Here is a 21,039-nt window from a genome sequence, read left to right as displayed (position 1 = left end):
ACCCAGTGAGAGGAAGTAAGAAAACCTGCGACTGTAAAAGAATATTTCCATCCCAGTAGTTCCATTACAAATGCAGCAGGGATTTTTCGGAGGCACCTGGCTTAGTCTAGAACAGTATTGCAGGTGGACGGTTAATAACTTTTCCGTATTAATTTTCATGTTAAGACCACAAGCGAAGTGGTTAACTCTGCCACATTCTGAAAGTCTTTCAGTAGCATTTCCTTCCTAATCTTTCTAGACAGCACTAAAGAGACCACCCTGACATGCAACTTCTAAGCTTGCCTTATTCCTTGGAGCATCTTTGTAAGTCAGCTGGACAGAGCCTTTGCGCAGCTTGTGAGTATCACACTCCCAACAAGATGTGTGAGCGTTGACTAAAACAGCTCAGCCTTTGTTTTCAGAAATCAACGGGATTACACGTTCTATTTTGTTTCCAGTTTTATGAAATCCATTGAGGAGACTATGTGGAGTCACTGGGACTCCCAGCTACAAACAGAGCAAGATTAGAAAAACACTAGTAAGATTAGGGACCATGAACAAAATGTACTATCAATGTCTAAGGAGCCGGGTCAAACAACCTGGTGAATCCCAGTACACACATCGTCTGTTTCTTTGCCTTTGTTTGTAAATAGCAAGGCAATAGATGGCCACCCTCTCTATTGATATGCTGTTTCATATGTAGAAAGAAACATCAATCAAGCCTAAATAATTTTCTGCAAAGCATTTGAACTGGGAGCATACAAGCTGCCCATTAAGAAAACTGACTCTTAGCCCTATTCCTCAGGCTGTTGCGGTTGTAAAGAAAGCTGTGGGACAGTAAAAATGCCAGCACATAAAATCAGAAGAAAAGTCGAAATTCCTTCTATCATTTATTTTGTCAGCATAAAGAGAGGAACTTTCCTTAATTTCAAATTTCTTATTTTAAAAACAGGTAAAATGTACTTTGACTTTGATGGGAAGCAGCCTAGGACCCTGTCTCGTATCAAAAACTCCAAGACTGGATGAAATGCGCAGTCACCATTCACTTTCAGTTATCTGAAAGCAGCCAGCTCTGGGCAGCCATCATCCTCTAGAAACACACAGAAGGTCGGCTCCAGGATCTATAGGTTTCTAGCCTCCTGCTGACTACGCTTAGCTGATACCTAAGAGCATGGAACGGAGAGTCTGCAAACGAGACTACTGACGCTGGGTTTGTAGGCTCCCAAGTGGCGGCATTTGGACAGCATCTGAGATGGGAACGCTGCTGAGAGAGAAGGCTTGCCTATGGGCCTGGGTGAAGCGCTCTTGGTGGATAAGAGGCTGGCAAAGCAAAACACCAAGCTCCGGAGTCTGAGGACATCTCCCGCGGGCTGCAAGCCAACAGGGGAGGGGCAAGACTGGTGAACGCTGAAGAGAGAAAGGGCTGTGTTCTGACAATTGGTTGATTCCCCAGAGTGCTCTTTAGTGGTATCAAGCCTCTGTTTGTTACTGGGACCTGAGGAACAGGGGACGTCATTGCTTATTTCTCCCATGGGGAAGGAATTTTAGAAACACAGTAAAATTATGAATAATGAAAGCAAAATAAACTTTATTTGCTTCCTTCTTCCCTCCCCTCCCCTTTCACTCTTTCTTAAACAGAGACTCACTAGGTAACCCTGGCTAGAACTGCAACTCACTTTGTAAACCAGGCTGCCTTCCAACCAGAAACAATTCTCCTGCTTCTGACTCTTGAGTTCTGAAATTACAGGCACATGCCACCACACCTGGTTTCAAACCTCAAGAGGACGAGACTGAAAAGCTTTTGCCATCATCAGACTCCCATAGTAAAGAGCAGAACAGGTGATTCAGAGTGACGAAACAAGAAACAGAAACGGGTGGAAAGCCTTAGAAACAGTAAATACACTGAACTGCTGGGTGTCACACAGCACCCACACCTGTGTCTGTACCCCGCAATCCCACCCTTGGAGTTTAGAGGAATCTAAAATAGGACCAACAATTGCCTCCTACGGGAGAGGCTGAGGAGCCTGGAGACACTCTGGCTGTGAGGCTGGATCAGTCTGCCTCTCACTGGAGAGGCCCCAGCCAGGTAGCAGCTTAACGCCCCCTCCTCCAACCACGTGCAGGATGCCTTAGCAGTCCCAATCTGGTGACCAAAACCCTGGAAAGTTCTTCAAGAGCCGCTGGTCCTTAGTACTGGTTGGAAGCCTGGAAAAGCCAATTCTGATATCAGAGAAGGAATCGTTAGCAGGGCAACAGGGTGAATCAACTCCAGGGTAATCTTCCTCCTGCCCTGCCCGTCTGATCTGGGTGAGGAGCCGCCAGAGGGTGCTACCCATGCTTGAGGTGGGTCCTTCCACATCAATTAAAGGCAGTCAGGACATCTCTTCAGGTGAGGCTCTCTACTCAGGTGACTCTAATTTGTGACAAATTGACAAAAAAGCCAGTCATCACGCCATCTTTCCAAACCTTAGATTGGTAGCTGTTCTCCTTTCGTTGTGCTTCGAATGAGTGGGACACGTCTTTAACTACTTTGTCGAGAACAGAAACGCATTGATTCGTGTAACCACTGAACGTAAGTATTAATTACCAGCTGTAATTTTTCCTACAGTTCTCTACTTTATATAACACTGTCTGTCCTATGCAGCTGGAGGGAAAACTCCTCCCAGTCACAAATAGCCACACGTGCCTCTTTCCAGAAGGCAGTCGTGTAGCATGTGCCCTTAGATGTGTGTGTGTGTGTGTGTGTGTGTGCCATTTCTGTTTCTTTTCAATCAAATGAGATCATCACACACCCTACTTGGCAACTTCCTCCAGTCACAAAGGAAACAGATCCACTGCATAATGGTGCCATGACCCATCAGCGTTCACCCCGTGAAGATGGTCACACATTGTGTTGATGCGAAGCATTGTCGCATTGAACACCCTGGTGCGTGGGACTCCAGACTTTCCATATTTATCTGTGTTCTGTTATGTTGGTGGGCAGAAGACCGCTGGTGCCAGGGAAGGAAGAGCGCGGACATCTTGGTTCTTGGTTGTGGTCTTCATTTTTCAGCTTCCCATTCTATAACAAACATGTCCACCCAAGTACATATCCTTTCGACAGCTGGCCTTAACCAACTGCTATCCACACAGCGGCATCCTGCGCATTTGACATGACTTTATTAACACCTAAGTGCTGAAATGCAGGTGACTTTTTTTTTTGACAAAGTGTGTCATTATCCCTGTGTACAGTTTATTTTAGAAAATTGCCTTGAAATTATATTGCCGGGTCTATTGAAAGCTGGTGACATTTGAAGGCATTTAAGACGTTTCCCAAATTGCACCCTGCACAGGCTGCTTGCTACAGTACCCAATCTAGCCACGACGCATGTGGCCTCTCCTCATGCCCCTTCACCGCTCAATAGAATACTCGGTAAATTGCAATTCTCCCTGACTCATTTCTGAGAAATCTTAACCATTTCCACTTAGTTTTAAAACGAGCTACCTGTGTGTGCCTGTCTATATATAGGCTGTGTGAGTAACATTTAAGACAATGAAGGAAATGCTTCCAAGCAACTGGTCCCGTGCTAGGCATGGTGGCGTGTGCCTTTATTCCCAGCACTCCAGAGACTGGCAAGATGCCAGGCTTTCTCTTTTATGGTGCATATTATTTTTAATGGTCTTTTGAAGGACATTAATAAAATATTTTAACTCCAGCGGTCTTATATTTCATACGTGATCAGCAATGGAATATAGTAAATCACTACTAACAACATTTCTATTACTTGGGATTTTATACATTTATTTACACTGGAATGATGAAATATTGAACGCCGGGCTATTTTGTATATGATGTTTCCAGAATAATAAATCAGTGATAGAAAAAGAGGGAGATGTGCTTGAAGAATTGATTAGGATTAGTAGATTTTTTAAAAAGCACTTGGGAAAAGCAAGGGGTTAGGTGAAGAATTGGACTGGCTGAAAATACATTATATGCATGTATGGAATTCTTAAGTAATAAAAAATAATCGGGGGGGGGGGAAGACGTGTTTCTGTAGAAAGTCACTCTAAAGGCATGGATTTAGACACCTAGATGTCTTCAGTGTCTCCTGCTTCACTTTCCTCTCTATTCATATGGTTTGGGTTACTGTCCAGAGTTCGAACATTTGATAGTTTTGGTTCTGCCGAAAGCCGTGTGGTGACCCGCAAAGCTTTACTTCAGTCACTGAAAGCTGTGTGCTCAGGCCACATCACGGCTCACCCAGTTTGCGTGCATGGAAGGCCTCCCTTCTCTTCTTCTGAGGACCCTGATAAGCCAGCTCTTCACAGAGGAAGGGCACTGAGCATTCCCAGGAGGGAAGGCATGTGTTTCCTTGGCAACTGCAGCCACATGCAATCACCCAGAACGGCTCCTCCTACTCCTGGGTTTCCTAGGTAGCAGGCTGCATATATTTTATAAAGACAATGGGATAATGGGGTAGACATCACCTTGCTCAGCCCTGCACAGTGAAAAACTGGGCCTGCTACACTGACTTTCAGCTTCAGGGATGATATGAGTTGTATAAGGGAGCTACTTCTCTCAAATTTATCATGAATATTTTAACTAAGGTCAAAAATATAGTAGGTTGTCTTCCAAGGTTACATTAATTTTGTGAACACAACTTCCTCTCATTCAGCTTTTCCTATCAGTATGTTGGCTCCACTTTACTGACAAGTTAATCTCTATTTGGAGGTGAATTACAGGTGACTCTCTCAGTGTCCCCTGTGGCTCTGCCACCAGTACAGGAAAACTTAGCCTCTCTATGACAGGAATGAGACTCATTTTTTCCCAAATGGACTATAATGTCCCCATAGTCTCAAAGCATCAAAACAGAACTTGCCTCGAGAGCCAGATAAGGACATGAATAATTTTATAACAAAAAAAATAAATGAAAGAAACACTGAGAAAATTGATAACACGCAGTCAATCCTCAAGGTGATTATTTTTTTCTGGGCATAGAGAAAGCTTCGACGGGCTAAGTGAATACATTTACATTATACAGACTCTAGCATAAATTAAAGAGCAAATGTGCATTATTAAATGTGGGTTCAACCCGTGCAGACGGTCCTGCCTAATTAATAGTCTTTTCAAGTCAAATATTGTTTTAAAATCATCGCGCAAACTTCTCTAAATTCTTAATTTCATGTGATAGGGGCTCCTGTTCTCTCACAAGGCAATTAAGTGTGATTATCTATTGAATTGCACACAAAGAGAAACACGATTTATCTGCAACGAATCAGCTCTGGAGCCTTGAATTTTAAATTAGGCACAAGCGGAGGAGTCCGGCGTCCGTTGTTTGAAAGTGTTTTGCTAACACGGAACAGGACACCATTACAGTTAGAATCTGGTGGGAGACTGTCACAAGATGCTCTTTGAATAACGCTCTTGCAAGCTAAATCAGTAGCTGCAGAATATGGCGGCCCTCGATGAACTTTGGAAGTAGAAGTGAGGGGATCAGGTGTTCAATGACACCCTTGCCCACACAATGAATCCCAAGCCAACCTAGACTACATGAGCCCCTGTCTCAAACAAACAAGTTATATGTAATATGTTTATTATAATAAAACTGGATATACTTTCAACAAAATATGCGACATATTTTATACTGATTTCTCAAATAAAACTATATTTAACTTTCCCTAGTTACCTCTGTGTTGTGTATATACATTCTCTGTTTCATTGCTCTGTAGGCTGGAAATGTTTTTTGTTTTTCAGGTGTTTTGTTTGTTTGCTTTTAGTTTGGTTTTTGAGAACGTGTTTCTCTGTGTAGCCCTGGTTGTCCTAGAACTTACTCTGTAAACCAGGCTGGCCTCAAACTCATAGAGATCACATTGAAACTTTTAATGCATCAAATTCTATTTCCAGAACAACATATGTAAGGTTACATACATTTTTAATGGATATGTTTAATACTCTGGTATATGAAGTTAACATGTTAATAGTTTGTTTCCTCTGGTACCTCACTCAACTTTCGTCAGCTGTATGTGAACGAACATGCGTGCACGTGTGCACATGCTCATACATACTCCTTCTGTTCGGTGCTTCTGAACAGGGGAGGCAGAGGGATTTGAGAGTTCTCAAAGTGACTGTCAGAGTACTGTAGCACGCTGCACATATGACGAAGATAACACAACCTTCCGTGGGGAATCTCTTACTAGTGCACATCAGAGAGCACAACATGCCCCATCTGCATCCTTACTCCTCTCTGTGTGTCAGTTCGTCCAAAGCATCCTTTTTTCGTCCTCCTCTTTTTAACAGTGACTTTCCTCTTCCTTGGAATGCTACATCCAGCCTTCTGCTTCCAAAGCGAGGATACCAGAGCATGAAGGACAGATACTGGTTTAGTTTCCCTGCTTTCTGTTTAGCTGTCTGGTTGGTTTGGGGTTAGTTCTCACTTGGTTCTAAGTGTGTTCTCAGCAATAAACATTAATTAATAACATGTTTAACATTCTGTTGTACTTCCTGTTTTATTTATGATCTTACTTTATGAGGCAATTACATTTCCCTCGTTATAGCTATGTTTAGGCTGGCTGATTGTTAAGCTATGCCCCGTTTTCCTTTTAGCTGGCAAGAGCTTTTCTATTATCCTTAATGATGAGCTGGGAATATATTAAAAATGTATAGAAATGAACAACAAAAACCCTTGCTAACTTCTGTTCCGATGGTATGGAAACAGTGCTCATTCTGAGGAATTACAAAATCATTCATTATTTTTGGTCCGAAGCTCTTCACCTTAGAGCAGTGATTCCAATCAAAGAATGATGGAGTGATTTATGTCCCTGTTTTATGACAGTTAATTTAAAGATTAGGATGAATAATACTAAAATCAAGGCCATAGTTCCCATGTATCTTGAGCACATGTCTAATTTTTAAATGTTGTGTTCTCTTTATTATTACAGGGGAACATGCATGCAGTGGTAAGATGGAGGTAGGGAGACGCCAGTTAGGAATCCATTTTCTCCTCCTATTGTGGGTTATGGGGAGGAAATTCAAACTGTTCGGTTTGTGTGACACAAGCCCTTTTACATCAGTGCACCAGCCTACTGTCCGTTCTCAGTTTTAGTGACTTGGTTCCTGTCTGTGCTACATTTAAGAAAATCATGTTTCAACTTACTTGAGACTTGCATTTGATAAACAAATAGATACTGTCATCTAATGTTGCAGATAGACCGCTGCTTAAATTTATTCCCAAGGAGAGACATAAGCAATGTCTACCCCTCCTCCTAAGGTCCGAACTACAGAGGCACAATTCTGTTGAAGTTCACTCTGGGGGACAAGTGAGTTTGTTGGCTTTCCCCACAGGACACAAGGGAGCGGCTTGTGGATGCTCACCCCTAAAAAGCCATACTGGAAACTCCTTAGTTGACTATAATAGTGTCTCTATTGTCCCCATCCCCAATCTTTTCCACTAGATACTTTAGCTTCTACCCAAGGGTGAATAGGACAAAATTACACACAAATGCTATTCAGCGTCCGGGTAATCAGGTTAGGTCCCAGGATCTTCCTACCCCACCTAGAAAGGCAGAAGGCATAAACAGTTAACAAGCCAAGATGGAATGAAATTTTGCATGTGAGCACAGCTGAACACCTTTTGTTGGAGGTTGTGAGAAGGGAACAATGAGTCAGGGGAACCACAGAGAGTCTTGCTTGGGTTTCTCCTGCTGTGTTCTTGTAATACAGTGTGATGTCGAGCTGCCTTCCTTTTACACCAGGGTTCAACAGAGCCTGAGATATTTTAATTCTTCAGTAGAAATGCAGACGTAACTAACACTGGAAGAGGAAAAGTCTTGACTTACATTGTGTAACTAAGGCCTGTGCCAGTAAGAAGCTTGGGCGTATAGTTTGGAAATGGGAGTTTTCTACAATGGGAGTGGAAACTTAAAATTTCCTAAAAGAAATGAACAGTAGGGGTGGGAGACAGCTCAGCAGTTAGGAGGCCACACTGCTCTTCCAGAAGACCAGAGTTCCGTTCCCAGCTCTGACATCAGCCGTCTCACTACTGTCTGTAACTCCAGCTACAAGGGATCTCACAGCCCAGGCCTCCAATGACACCGACACTCACCTGAGCTTATCCACATTCCCTAACTACACCTATCCTTATATGGTTCCTACACACACATACACACGAGAGAGAGAGAGAGACTCACTCACACAATTTAAAGTAACAAAAAATAAATCAACCAACCATAACACTACAGAAATTATATTCAATTCTAAAGCTTACTGAGGTACATAAACCATCTTTTGTAAATCTTTTCTGAAACTATAAAAACATCTGGAACTCTGAAGTGATTACAGGACACTTTCAATTTTGGTATTTTAAAGCATGGTTTTGGGGGTTCTATAGGTTTGCACGTAACTATCAGCTTTGCATTCCCAGGAATGGTGTTCTTTCTCACTGGGGATAACACATACACAGTCACAAGCCTCGAGTGTCTGCAAGGTCTCATGAAAGCAAAACTTAGTGTCCATCTTTCTCTCTGCTTAACCATTAATGGTTGGTTTTTCAGTAAATTCTTAAACTCATTAAGTTCACATTAAACAATGGCACAGCTATATAAAGTTTTTTTTTGATGTGCTGTTTACTTAATTAAAAGTCATAATAAATTTCAATATATATCATTGAAAGTAATACATCATAATCTCTTCTTTACCTGTGTCATGAAATTGATCTCTGATGAAGAAAGTAATATGGAAAGGAGGCCACTTGTTGGTTCCCGGCTGCTCAGCCCTGAAATAATCACACAGAAACTATATTATTTAAATTACTGCTCAGCCCATTAACTCTAACTTCTTATTGAATAACTCTTACATCTTAATTTCTAGTAATCTGTGTATCACCACATGGCTGTGACTTACCCGGTAAAGTCCCAGCATCTGCCTCCATCAGGGCTTCATGACTTCTCTAAACTCCACCTTCCTTCTCCCAACATTCAGTTTAGTTTTCCTTGCCTAGCTAAGTTCTACCCTACTATAGGTCCAAAGCAGTTTCTTTATTTATTTATGGTAATCAGAGCATACAGAGGGAAATTCTATGTCAAAGTAAATATCATCCCATTATCAAATATGGTTTTTCTTAAATCTGTCTTCATCAAATAGTGTACATATAAGAACAGATATAGGTCATATAAATACATGTGACAAACTATAATGATGCAATGAACAAGCATCAGGATGTTCACATAGCATGTTGCTACTTTCTGTCTCTCTGAGTTCCATCTATATTTAGCATGTGTTTAAATATTTCATTAGTTTTTCTTGTAAAATTAGTAAATAAGTGATAACATTTTATAGATAATCTAATGGAATATATTGATTTCATTTAAGACCATTTTTGCAAACTCACTTGTGTTGCCTGTGTGATTGTAGTGACTCAGTGTCTCTGTTGTGCTATGCATTGATGTAAAAACATACTTCAAGCTATGAGAGTGGGCTGCTATTCTTTCTTTTTAAACAGATTTTTTATTTTATGTGCTGTATTTTTATCTGCATGTATATATGAGTACCATATGTGTGGTATATGTACAGATGTCAGAAGAGAGCATCAGATCCCCTAGAACTTGAGTGACAGGTGTGTGTGAGCTACCATGTGGGTGCTGGGAACTGAATTCTGGTCTTCTAGAAGAACAGCCAGTGCTCTTAACCACTGAACCATGTCTCTATCCCCAGCAGCTGTTGCTTTTATTCAATGTATAAAACCATTTATTATTTTTATTTTAGCTTAATTTTAATTACTGGGACTTTCCCTTAAATAACTATCGTACTGGCACCTTTTGTCATGTGTTTGACCTATTTTGTTCCTTTAAACTCCTTTGTTTTATCTGTGGATGTTTGGTTCTTTATATATTAAAGATAAGTAGACAGAGATGCATGCATGCATGCAAAGTATTTTCTTTTGGATTCTGATTTGACATCCTTCGGTGAAAAGCACCTATGAGCTTTCAATGAAGATTTAATCAATATGTAGTCTATGAGGAGGAAGCTTAGTGCAAACGGGTTATCTTTTGTTTCCTCTTGCAAGGCTAATCATATTGAGGTTCTATCCAGAGGCAAACAAGAAGGTTGGTGAAGACAAATAGGATGTGCCTATAAATCTTCCTGTTGTGGGCCTGACACAGGAAAGTCTAAAGCCTCATGAAAGCCAGCAATGTGTGCTTTGCACTGGATGGTTGCTGGGCACCCCAGAATGCCCTCTGCCATGAGCATCTTTAAATCTAAGATATTAAGCTGAGTTCTTCAGCAGCCATTGTTACTGTGTTTAATGTTGTCTTCTCACTGTTGAGCAAGCCACCTCCCTGCAAACTGTTTGAGGCATGGATTTGTCCCCACATAGATCTGAAAAACATAGTTACCAAGGAAATCACAACCATGGCCTCATGGGGTCTTAGTTTTACCAGCAGCACAGAAAAATTAGAGCCAGGCTTCACTCCCGTAAGCCACAATTTTCGTAAAATGACTTTTAATCACAATTTATTATCATGTTTTTTCTATAAAATATTGTTCTATTCTCTTGCTTGGTGTGTTAGTCAAGGATCTCTAGAGTAACAGAATTTATAGAATAAATCCCCCATTCTCTCTCTCTCTCTGTATGTGTATATGTATAACCCTAACCCTACACACACACACACACACACATATACACACACACATACACACACACACACACACACACACACACACACACACACATATATATATATTTGAGGATTTATTGGAATGACTAACAGTCTGTGGTTGAGCCAATCCAACAATGGCTGACTGGCTATGATTAGAAGTCCAAGAATCCAAAAGCTATTCACTCCACAAGGCCATGTGTCTCAGCTGGTCTTCAGTATACACTGAAATGCCAGAGAAGTAGGCTCTAATGACATTGAAGGAAAGGACTTGCAAGCAAGGCAAGAGCAAACAAAGAGCAAAAGCTTCCTTCTTCCACTTCCTTATTTAGGCTTCTAGCAGAAAATATGGCCCAGATTAAGGATATCTTCCCAGCTCAAGAAACAGATGAAAGAGCTGTCTCAAAGATCCAGATCCAGATTAGAAGTAGATCTTCCTCCTTTAAGACAAGCAAAAGTCCCTTGCAGGTATGTCCTCCATTTTTAGATTTTAGTTAATTTCGATGTAGTCAAATTGACAACCAAGAATAACAATCACACTTGGTTAGCCGGATAATTTGGTTTGGCATCTGGGTTAACATTTTACTTCAGGCACACGTGTTCCAGTTTGGGATCTCACGGTTATATAGTATCTTAATCACACACATTAAACCCTTCAACTCCAAATGTCGGATTCAACATAAGAGAATTCAGATCATGTTGAAAGTCAGGAGTCTTCTTTTTACCCCAAAGTAAAAGGAGGAATGGAGTCTGGAGAGAGCTAGAAAGTCTTCATTCAACATTGCTTTCTTGCTTTGTTCATCCATCAAGATTCCAGAATGTAAGGGGAAGACTAGCAATCAACACAGGCAACATCCCCTAGGATGTTTATAGGTTCTGCCCCTCTTGGCGTTTAATCCACTCACAGGTCTAGAGACTGGACTTAGAGGGAGTTGACTGGCAGTATGCAAAATGTCCCACCTTTAATCCTCACTGTATTCTCTTTCCTCCCTTCTCCCCTAAAAATCTGTCATCTGTCTGTCTGTCTGTTGTCTATTCATCTATCTGTCATCTATCTATCTATCTATCTATCTATCTATCTATCTAACTATTTATCTACCTATCATCTATCTATCTATCCATCTATCTCTATCATCTATCTGCCTACTTATTTATCATCTATCTCTTGCTCTGTCTTTCATACCTTTGACCACACACTGATGGAGGCTCTATGTAGAAATGTCTTGACTACCTGGGGTCATATAATCAAAGCAATCAAAGAGAATGTTTAATGTGTGAGTGAATACCCAAGAACAGAATTCAGCAAGCCAACTTCAAATCCACCGTGGTGTGATTGTCAACTGAAGGTCTTCACTCTCTAGGTGAGCTAAGTCCTAAGCCCCAGGTGGACAGCTTTGACTTCATTCCCAACCTCCAATCAGTTTCCACACGTGCTGATTAAACCGCATCATTGCTCTTCATTTGTGCTGTTCACTTCCTAGCTTTACCAGTGGCAATCTTGCTGAAGATATATTTACCTCTTGCTGAGTTTTTACTAATTTTATCTTGTATAAGCTTCTTTCTCCTGAGCCCTCCAGCTTTTTCCCCCTCCAATGGAGTCTCCAGTCTCCTGCCAATTTGCTTCGGCTGGCTTTCTCCAGTCTAACCATGCTATGCACTCATGCTTGAGAAACTTCAAGCATTACTTAAATTTTTTCTGAAAACCGCCCTACCCTTTGGCTCTGAGGGCAGTGAGATTGAAAAATAGAAAATCCTGCAGCACGTCTGCAGCGTTAAGAGGGATCCAGAAGTAAAACCCGGAGTTGTGCACACTGGCCACATTTGTCTTTCTGTGGTCCTGTCAGGTAACTCACTTTCTACATTCTCTTACCTTAAAGAACATTCACTGCCCATATGCACAACATCACTTTCCCTGATCTGGAGGATAAAAGCTACCTGTCATTGAACTAACTTTTTAAAATGGTAAAATTTGTTCCCTCCCCATCTTGGGGATTCTCTACAGCAGCCAAATGGCCTTTAAGAGTTTACTTTAAAGTTGGTCACTGTAAACAGAGACTGATCGTTCGCTTCCCAGCCACCCAGGCCTGAAATAATCACACAGAAAGTGTATTAATTCAAACACTGCTTAGGCATTCTCTCTATCAGTCCATTTCCCAGAGTCATGACTTTCAAGTGTGTTTTTATGTCATGCTTTACTTAAGAGGAATCATCCATGGGAGCATTGGACTGAACTATCCATTGGAGCTTTTGGGGGGTCATCAATGAGTGCCCAGATGAAGGTAATGACGCCTGCATGCCCTAAACCTATCAGTAGCAATAGTTTGGCAGTGAAGGAGAGGATCCTCTGAGTCTGCTCTGCAGCCTTGCCTGAATGCTGATGGGCCCATTCTTCTACACGTCTAGTAAGGTCATCTTTCCCTCTCCCCTCCCCTTGACTCCATTTTCTCCAGTAGGCACCCTTTTACTTTCATGCCATCTATTTTCCCCCTACAGTCTGCACTAGAGTGAAAATATCACCCTTTTCATTTTTAGACTGGCTTATTCACTTAACATAATGATCCCCAGATTCATCCATGTTTCTGAACATGCTATGATCTGGTTCTTCTTTATTATGAGATAAGGCTCCACCGTGCATGTATACAAACTTCCATTATCTGTTTATGTCAAGGATACGCAACTAGCAATAACTCAGCTCCTGTGACTAGTGCCATGATAAACATGGGCATGCAGTTGTCTCTACCGCATTGATTCTTACTGGGCACACCCCCAGGAGTGTTAGAGCTGGGTCATGTGGTAGTTTTAGCTTCAGTTCTTCAAAGAACTCCCAAATTGATTTCCATAGTGGCTGAGCAACTTACAGTTGTAGGAAATGTCCTTTGTCCCTGAACCCTTACTAGTGTTTATGATTTCTTGAACTCTTGGTGGCAACTGCTCTGACTTGGGTAGGATGATACCTTCATGGCAATTGTGGTTCAGTGACAGGGTCTTATTGTCTAGATCTGGTGGGCCACGAAGAGAAACGACAAGAGCCTGTGTTGCTGTATTGATCTCTGGAGACTCCCTGACAACAACTCATAAGCAGGTACCCTACTCATAGTATTTGGGGGAAGACGGTGTTAAATAACACACAGCTTCTGGGAACAGTTTTTCCCAGCCTTGCAAGATGTCTTCTTTCAAGCTATTTAAAAAAAAATAAATTGCATCTTTAGTTCAGTTACATGATACTAAATTCCGGCTGTCTTTTTCATACCCCATTTGTTTTGTGTGACCCATTCTCTCCTATGCTCCATGCTTGATCTCTCCCAATGTCTGCACTATGAATCATATTATCTGCATCCAATTTCCCCTCCTAAAGCTTTTCTTTTAGTTTTCTGGCTTCTGCAGAATATACAGAATTAAAGTTGGGAAGCTAAGATTCCACACAGGGGGAACGTGATTTAAGTTCCTCATGAGAAATTGTTGAGAAACCTTGCAAGTTTGAGACTATTTTGTCCATTAAACTACACATTTATATGTATAGATTTTTTTTAAAAAGTGCTAGCATTTTTTTTTGCAATACATCGGATTAAATTATGAGTAGTCATTTGAAGGTAATAGTTCTGAAAACTATCAGTCCCATAGAATTCAATGGCCTAATTGTGGCTGGACTTGAGAAAAAGGTCATCCACAGGAAGGGTCTCTAAGAACACTCAGTTCTCAGCACAAAAGTTGTGACACGCATCACCTCGGCAGGGGAAATAGCTGGATGTGACATTTTCCTGAGATTCTTCACTGTGGTGACCCAGTGGTGGGAAGCCTGTCTCTAGCTATCAATACTTTGCTTATAAGATGACAAAATCCAACGGTTTTCCCAATAATCAATTTGTCATTGCAGTAAATATTCATCTATTATTAAATATCTCTTCTGATGGTTCCTTCATGAAAAGCCACTTGGGAGGAAGTGAGAACGGTAATACACGTCAGGTCTCAGGTTGGGCGATCAAGGGAACATGCATCTATAAGATTTGTGTAGGATAAGGAATGAGTTTTCGGAAGCAAAATGTTGTCTAGGGACTCAGGAGAGTCACATTTTAAGCCTAGGATGTGTGATCCACACTGGTATGCTTCTGTTCATGAATGACACCTCATGGGTTTCAAAGTGCTCAACTGATTCTTGGTTTCAAGTCAGCAAAACAAAATAAAGGAGAAGCAGCTGAAAATAGTAGCCGGTCATTTCCCTTCCATTTGAACACGTTTCTCCTGAAAGTGAAGCTGGCACTTATTTTAGAAGCTGTCTAAAAATGTGTTCCTTTTACTTTCCCCAGCTGTAGTTCTAATCCCCATCAATCAAATGCAAATCAGACGAAAATTCTTTTCTTCTTCTTCTGCCTGCTCTACTGAAAACAGGATTTGCCTTTCACGGGTCCTTGTTTTAGCACCAACGAATTGGACTTTCTAAAGACAATAATCTCTTCCCCAGTTTCTCTTCCCCTAAATCTTCATTTGCCTTACTCGGAGGACCTGAGTTCATTTCCCAGAACCCACATCAGGTACCTCCCAAACCCCTGGAACTCTAGCACCAGGGGATCCACCTTTACCTTCTCAGCTCCACCAGTCCCAGTCACCTGCACACATACAGACAAGCAAAACACTTACATAAAATAAACGTAAAAAGCAAACGAGCCACTGTGTGGCTGTATTTACATTTTCCAATGTAATTTTCCCTTATTTTTCCAAACCATGGCCAGTTTTGGAGTGTTTGTTTGGAGAGGAAATGTTTCAGATTGAGTCTCTATCAGCTCTCTTTTTCTTAATTAAATCTGTTTGGAGCAAATGGAAAGGTAGTTTATTTATATTGTTGCATCAGGTTTGCTTCTCCTCGGCTGTATCTCTCCATCTCAATGCCATTTCTGAACATGGTGGTTTATATATTTTCATTATTTATTCCTGCATTTTGTTATTTATCACTTGAGTTTTTAGTATTAATAGTTTCTCCATTATGTTGGTCTGGCACTTTCTATGTCTTAGATACATGCTAATTCCTACAATGGCTCCTATGACTAATTTGCACTAGAGTTAGAAAATTAAGCTGAAAATTAAGTTAGAAAATTGAGTTGTTTTTTTTTTTTTTTTTTTTTTTGTCTTCACATTTGGATTCTGAGTCCTGTTTGCATAATTTTAGCAAAGTGCTTTTCTAGACTATGGGAGGCCTGTTTTAGGAAGGATGCCAAGAGTTCTCTGTATGTTGTCAAAAAACAAAAATAAAACACTATTTGATGTCTCCACTCATGTGTCTTCCCTGTTCCCCAAAAGCATTGGATGTCTGTTCTTAAATGTTAGAAATCCTTTGGGTACTTTTTTTTTTTTAAAGAAAACAAACTCTCTTTTTTTCATTTTACATACCAGTTCCAGTACCTACTTGTAACATGAGGGCCTCCTTGTTGGGGTTTCTGTCCTGCCTCGTTCCCACAGCCAATAAATCCCAAAGAAAATACACAGAAGTCTACATTAATCATAAACTGATTGGCCCATTAGCTCAGGCTTCGTATTAGCTCTTATAACTTATATTAACCCATTATTCTTATCTATATTAGATGGTTTGGTACCTTTGTCAGTGGGGCAGGTCACATACTGCTTCGCTTCTTCGGTATCTGGAGAGGACTAGGGAGGAATGGGCTTCCTCCTTCCCAGAATTCTCCTGTTCTCATTGACCTGCCTCTACTTCCTATCTGGTTGTCCCACCTATACTTCCTGCCTGGCTACTGGCCAATCAGCGTTTATTTAAAACATAGTTGACAGAATACAAAATTGTCCCATACCACCTACTTATTCCCTTCCTTCCATTCCCTCCACCTACCCTTCCCCCTTGCCACCCATACACTCCTTAAACAGGGTAAGGCACATTGCTTTGGAGAAGGTTCAAGGCCCTCCTTACTATATTTAGGCTAAACAAGGTATCCATTCAAAAAGAGTGAGTTCCCAAAAAGCCAGTATAAGCAGTAGATATAAATCCTGGTGCCGCTGCCAGTGGCCCCGCAGTCTGCCCCAGTCACATTCACAGGGACTAGTTTGAACCTACACTGGTTCCTTCCCTGTTTGACTGGAGTTGGTGAGCTTCCATTAGCTCAGGTAAACTGTTTCTGTAGGTGTCCCCATCATGGTCTTGCCCTCTTTGCTCATATTCTCAGTCCTTCCACTCTTCAAATAGACTTTGGGAGCTCAGCCCAGTGCTCTTTGGGGACTTTTTTTTTTTTTAAGATAATTTTATTTTAGAATGTGAATTTCTATCTTATCAAGGTTCAGTAGCTCTTAGAGTATACCTGATATGGAATGATTATCAAGGATAGTGTGAGTAGTCAGCTAAAGATGTGCTAGTTTCTGCAGCAAAGCATATGAGAAAATAAAACCCTTGCCTCATGCCCTTTAAAACATAGGTGCATATAAAGCCATGTGACTGTCCTCAAATCAGTTTATCTCTGCAGGCATGATCTATATTTAATCTACTTTATTCAAAAGGCTTTTAATATTTTAAAGCATTTCTTTATTTTCCATTTGTTTGCATGGGTCTACATGCACCATGGTGCTCATGTGGAGGTCAGAGGACAACCTGCAGGAATTGATTCTCTCCTTCCACCCTGTAGGCTCTAAGAATCAAACATGGCACATGAGGCTTGGTGGCAAGCATCTCTACCAGCAGAGCCACCTCACCACCAGCTTGATTTTAGTTTTTTTTTTAATGTATGATTATCTTTTTTTTTAATTTTTTAAAATTTTTTTCCTCTCCCCTTCCCCCCGCTAATGTATGATTACCATATCATCTGGATTCCTATATAAACTTTAGAATTTACTGGTCATTAAAAAAAAATAACTTCTGTCACCTTGATTTGGATGACATTGGATGTGCACAAGTTGGTAAAATTTATGAGTACCAAAGTCATATTAAAGTCTTGTTACTTAGATGGTCTTATTTATTTATTTATTTGGTTTTTCGAGACAGGGTTTCTCTGTGGTTTTGGAGCCTGTCCTGGAACTAGCTCTTGTAGACCAGGCTGGTCTCGAACTCACAGAGATCCGCCTGCCTCTGCATCCCAAGTGCTGGGATTAAAGGCGCCACCACCTCCTGGCTGATGGTCTTCTTTTTTGTGCAGGAGTGTAAGCTGGAAATTTTTTGAGGGCTGTTGTTTTCTTCGTTTCTTTTTCCATTTGTTGGTCAGCATTGAAGCTTGTATGGTGTGCCTGTACCAGACTTAGTCACTAGTTCAAGATTCTCTTCAGTAGATCCACCAGAATCAACTGAAAAGAAGTCACTTTCAAATGTAAAGTATTTTCAATTTTTCCTCTTTGATCCTTATTGCTTTTAAATCTTCCTTTTCCCATTACACCGGAGAAGAGTTTCAAGGCACTGCAGAATAAAGCTGGTTAAATTGGTGCCATCTTCCATCTCCTCAACTCAATAAAATTTGCTCAGTACTTGAATCTTATCTCGTTAGATTTTCCTATTTTATTTCTTCATCTTTCTTTTCCTGTGTGGTTAAGATTTACTTTGTATCTGGAAGTCTGAAATCCTTTTAAAGATATTTTATGCATATGGACAATATACTTACCACTGGTATATCTATATCTGAGAAACATGAAATTGTATTTTTGTTCCATGGCACTAAGTATACTTCTAGTTTGTCTCGGGGCCTCTTCATGTGCTTCTAGGCCATTTAGAAATTTGATTTTCATTTTATTACTGTTATATACCTTAGTTATTATAAAAAAACTTTTCTTTTGCTTCCTGACCTGAAGATGCGGGTGCTCTGTCTTACTTTCTCAAGTATTGCATTCATTCCAGTAATTTAAATTAGTATTTAAATAAGAAGGCCATCAAAACAAATCAATAGATAAATGTGCTTGTGCCCAGGCCTGACAACCTGAGTTTGTGCCTCTAAATCTATGGTGGAAAGAGTGTTCTATTTGCTTTCTATTGCTACGATAAAGACCATATCCAAAAGTGACTTGGGAGGGAAAGAGTTTATTTGGTTTGCATAACCTGGTCACAGCCCAGCGTCAAGGGAAGCCAAGGCAGGAACTGAAGCAGAGATCATAGGGGAGCACTTCTTACTGGATTGGCCCTCATTCATGCTCAGTTTAATTTCTTACGTCAGCAAGGACTATCTGACCATGGATGGCTCCACCCACAATGAGCTGCCCCCCCCCCATCATTAATCAAGAAAATGGCCCACAGACTTTCCCACAGGCCAATCTGATGGAGGCAATTTCCTCAGCTAAAGTTCTCTCTTCCCTGGCAACTCCTGCTTGTGCCTAGTTGACAAACACTAACTAGCACATAGAGAATCCATTCCTGAATATTGTCCTCTACACACACACACACACACACACACACACACACACACAAAATGGAGGATTCTTGAAACCAATTGATATTTTAGTCATATAATACACTTGAAATGGACCTATATTCCAGTCAACTTTAATACTTGACCACATTTATTATTGAGATTGCATGAAAACCTTTTAAAAATTGCCAAAATTATAAATAAAACCAGTCACTTGGAATAATGAGACTGCCCATTTAAGCTGTAACCCGGCGGTAGGAAGAGAAGCAGCAACAGCTAATTGTGGGCACCGTATTTTAAGCTTCGCTCTTCATGGAATTTTATAGACTGTGTCCATTAAAATCACTGCCTTGCCCTAGTTACACGCAATCTGTTTTCCGTGATTCATTTTTTTTCTTCCTCTTGTCTTTTCAGCTCCTATATCAGCTATTAGAACTATCATCAATTCTTTTTCTTTTAACACATTGGTTTCATTAGCACATGTAGTTCCCAGCTGCATAGTTATTGGTAAAATTTTGTAAACCATCAGTGGTTTATTTTGATGCTATGCACCCAGTAGACAGTTTGATCTCTCTGTATTCCCTTCGAAAGTGAACTCCCAAAAGTCTTACTTGTCAACAGACATTTTCTTTTCCAACATTATGCCTAGCATTCGAAAACCGGTTTTCATAGAAATTTTATTTTGGCGGTCCAAAAGCTACATAGAAATCTCTATTAGATTGCTCACATGATTTAATAACAACAGATCTTAGTCAACTACACAACAGAATAATTTGTTCCTTTAAGTGTGTTGTTTTGGTGTTAATATTTTAGATATATTAGTTGCAAAAGCTGACTAACTTATAGGATTTAAAACTATATAAACTACTTTTATCACTAAGTCAAAGAACAAAGACAGAAAAGATTGCTCTGAGGGACTAAAGTAAAGACTGAAGCATTGGATTTATGGAGACTTGCAATTGTTCTTGCTGTTATTAAAGTGAGGGTAGACAAGAAGGCTCAATAGGTACAGAAACTTAAAGAGAAGCCTGGTGACCTGAGTTCCATCTCCTGGACTCACAGAGTAAAAAGAGAGAACCGAGTCCCTCATGTTGTCCTCTGACTTTCCGAACATGTGTTGCCACAGTATTCATGGCCAAACATATACAAATAACATACACACACATACACACAAATATTAAACATGGTAAAAATTTTTAAAAAGACTATTTGGTGTCACTTTTTAAATACATCCCAAGTCACGCAAATTTATAGGTGTTTAAAGAAAAGATTAGAAAGGGAAAGAGATTGAGAATTCAGAAACCTTAAATATCACACTGACCAACAGTTTAAACTCGGCTCCTCTTTTTCCCCTTTACCACAAACGAGGAAGTATCAGGTGAGTGGTACTAACAGAAAGCCCTATTTAAACACCACTTGACTTTCTCGGTGACCAGTAATAAGAAGTCCACGGGAGAGGGCAGAAAGGAAGAACATGCAAGTCAAGATCTTATGCAGAATCCTGAAGCATGTACCCGTTCTAGGTTTTTCTTGAGAGTTAAGGATTAAGAAGAGAGCAGATATAGAAAATGGCAATTATAAAAGAGAAAGGGAACTGATAAGGAAAGCGGCCATAGTGCAAACACTTCACGTATCCTAGTAGAACATTAGGTAACAGGGAAAAAATAAACAGTTAAACGAGCCCTTAACCCAGCAAAGCAAATACACAGCGATGTGACCTTGCTTTGATTTTAAGACAGAGTTTAATCATGTGTTCTACACTGGCTTTAAGAGTACCAGGACTTAAGGACTGTGTGAGCCACCACCCGGGACTCAATGCTTACTTTACACACGATAATAAAACCAAATTTCTCCGAGAATCAGTAACTTGCTTAAGCTCATGTTACTGATAGATGATTGCAAGAATTAAAGATAATAATAATAATAATAATAATGTCTTTAAATTACCCACACCTTCCACAAAATGCACGATGGCGAGGGAGAGGGAGAGGGACCCGGAGAAGTAGAGGAAAGCTTAAGCAAAAACCACAGGCGCTTCACCCGCTTGTACGCGCACGCTGACGGCCCCCACACAATCTAACCTGCTACCATTTGTCTCTCTTACTTC

This window comes from Alexandromys fortis, unplaced genomic scaffold, assembly GCF_014885135.2.
Source record: "Alexandromys fortis isolate MF-2015 unplaced genomic scaffold, M_Fortis_MF-2015_v1.1 scaffold_15, whole genome shotgun sequence".
Taxonomy (NCBI): Eukaryota; Metazoa; Chordata; class Mammalia; order Rodentia; family Cricetidae; genus Alexandromys; species Alexandromys fortis.
This window is presented reverse-complemented; position numbering follows the sequence as displayed.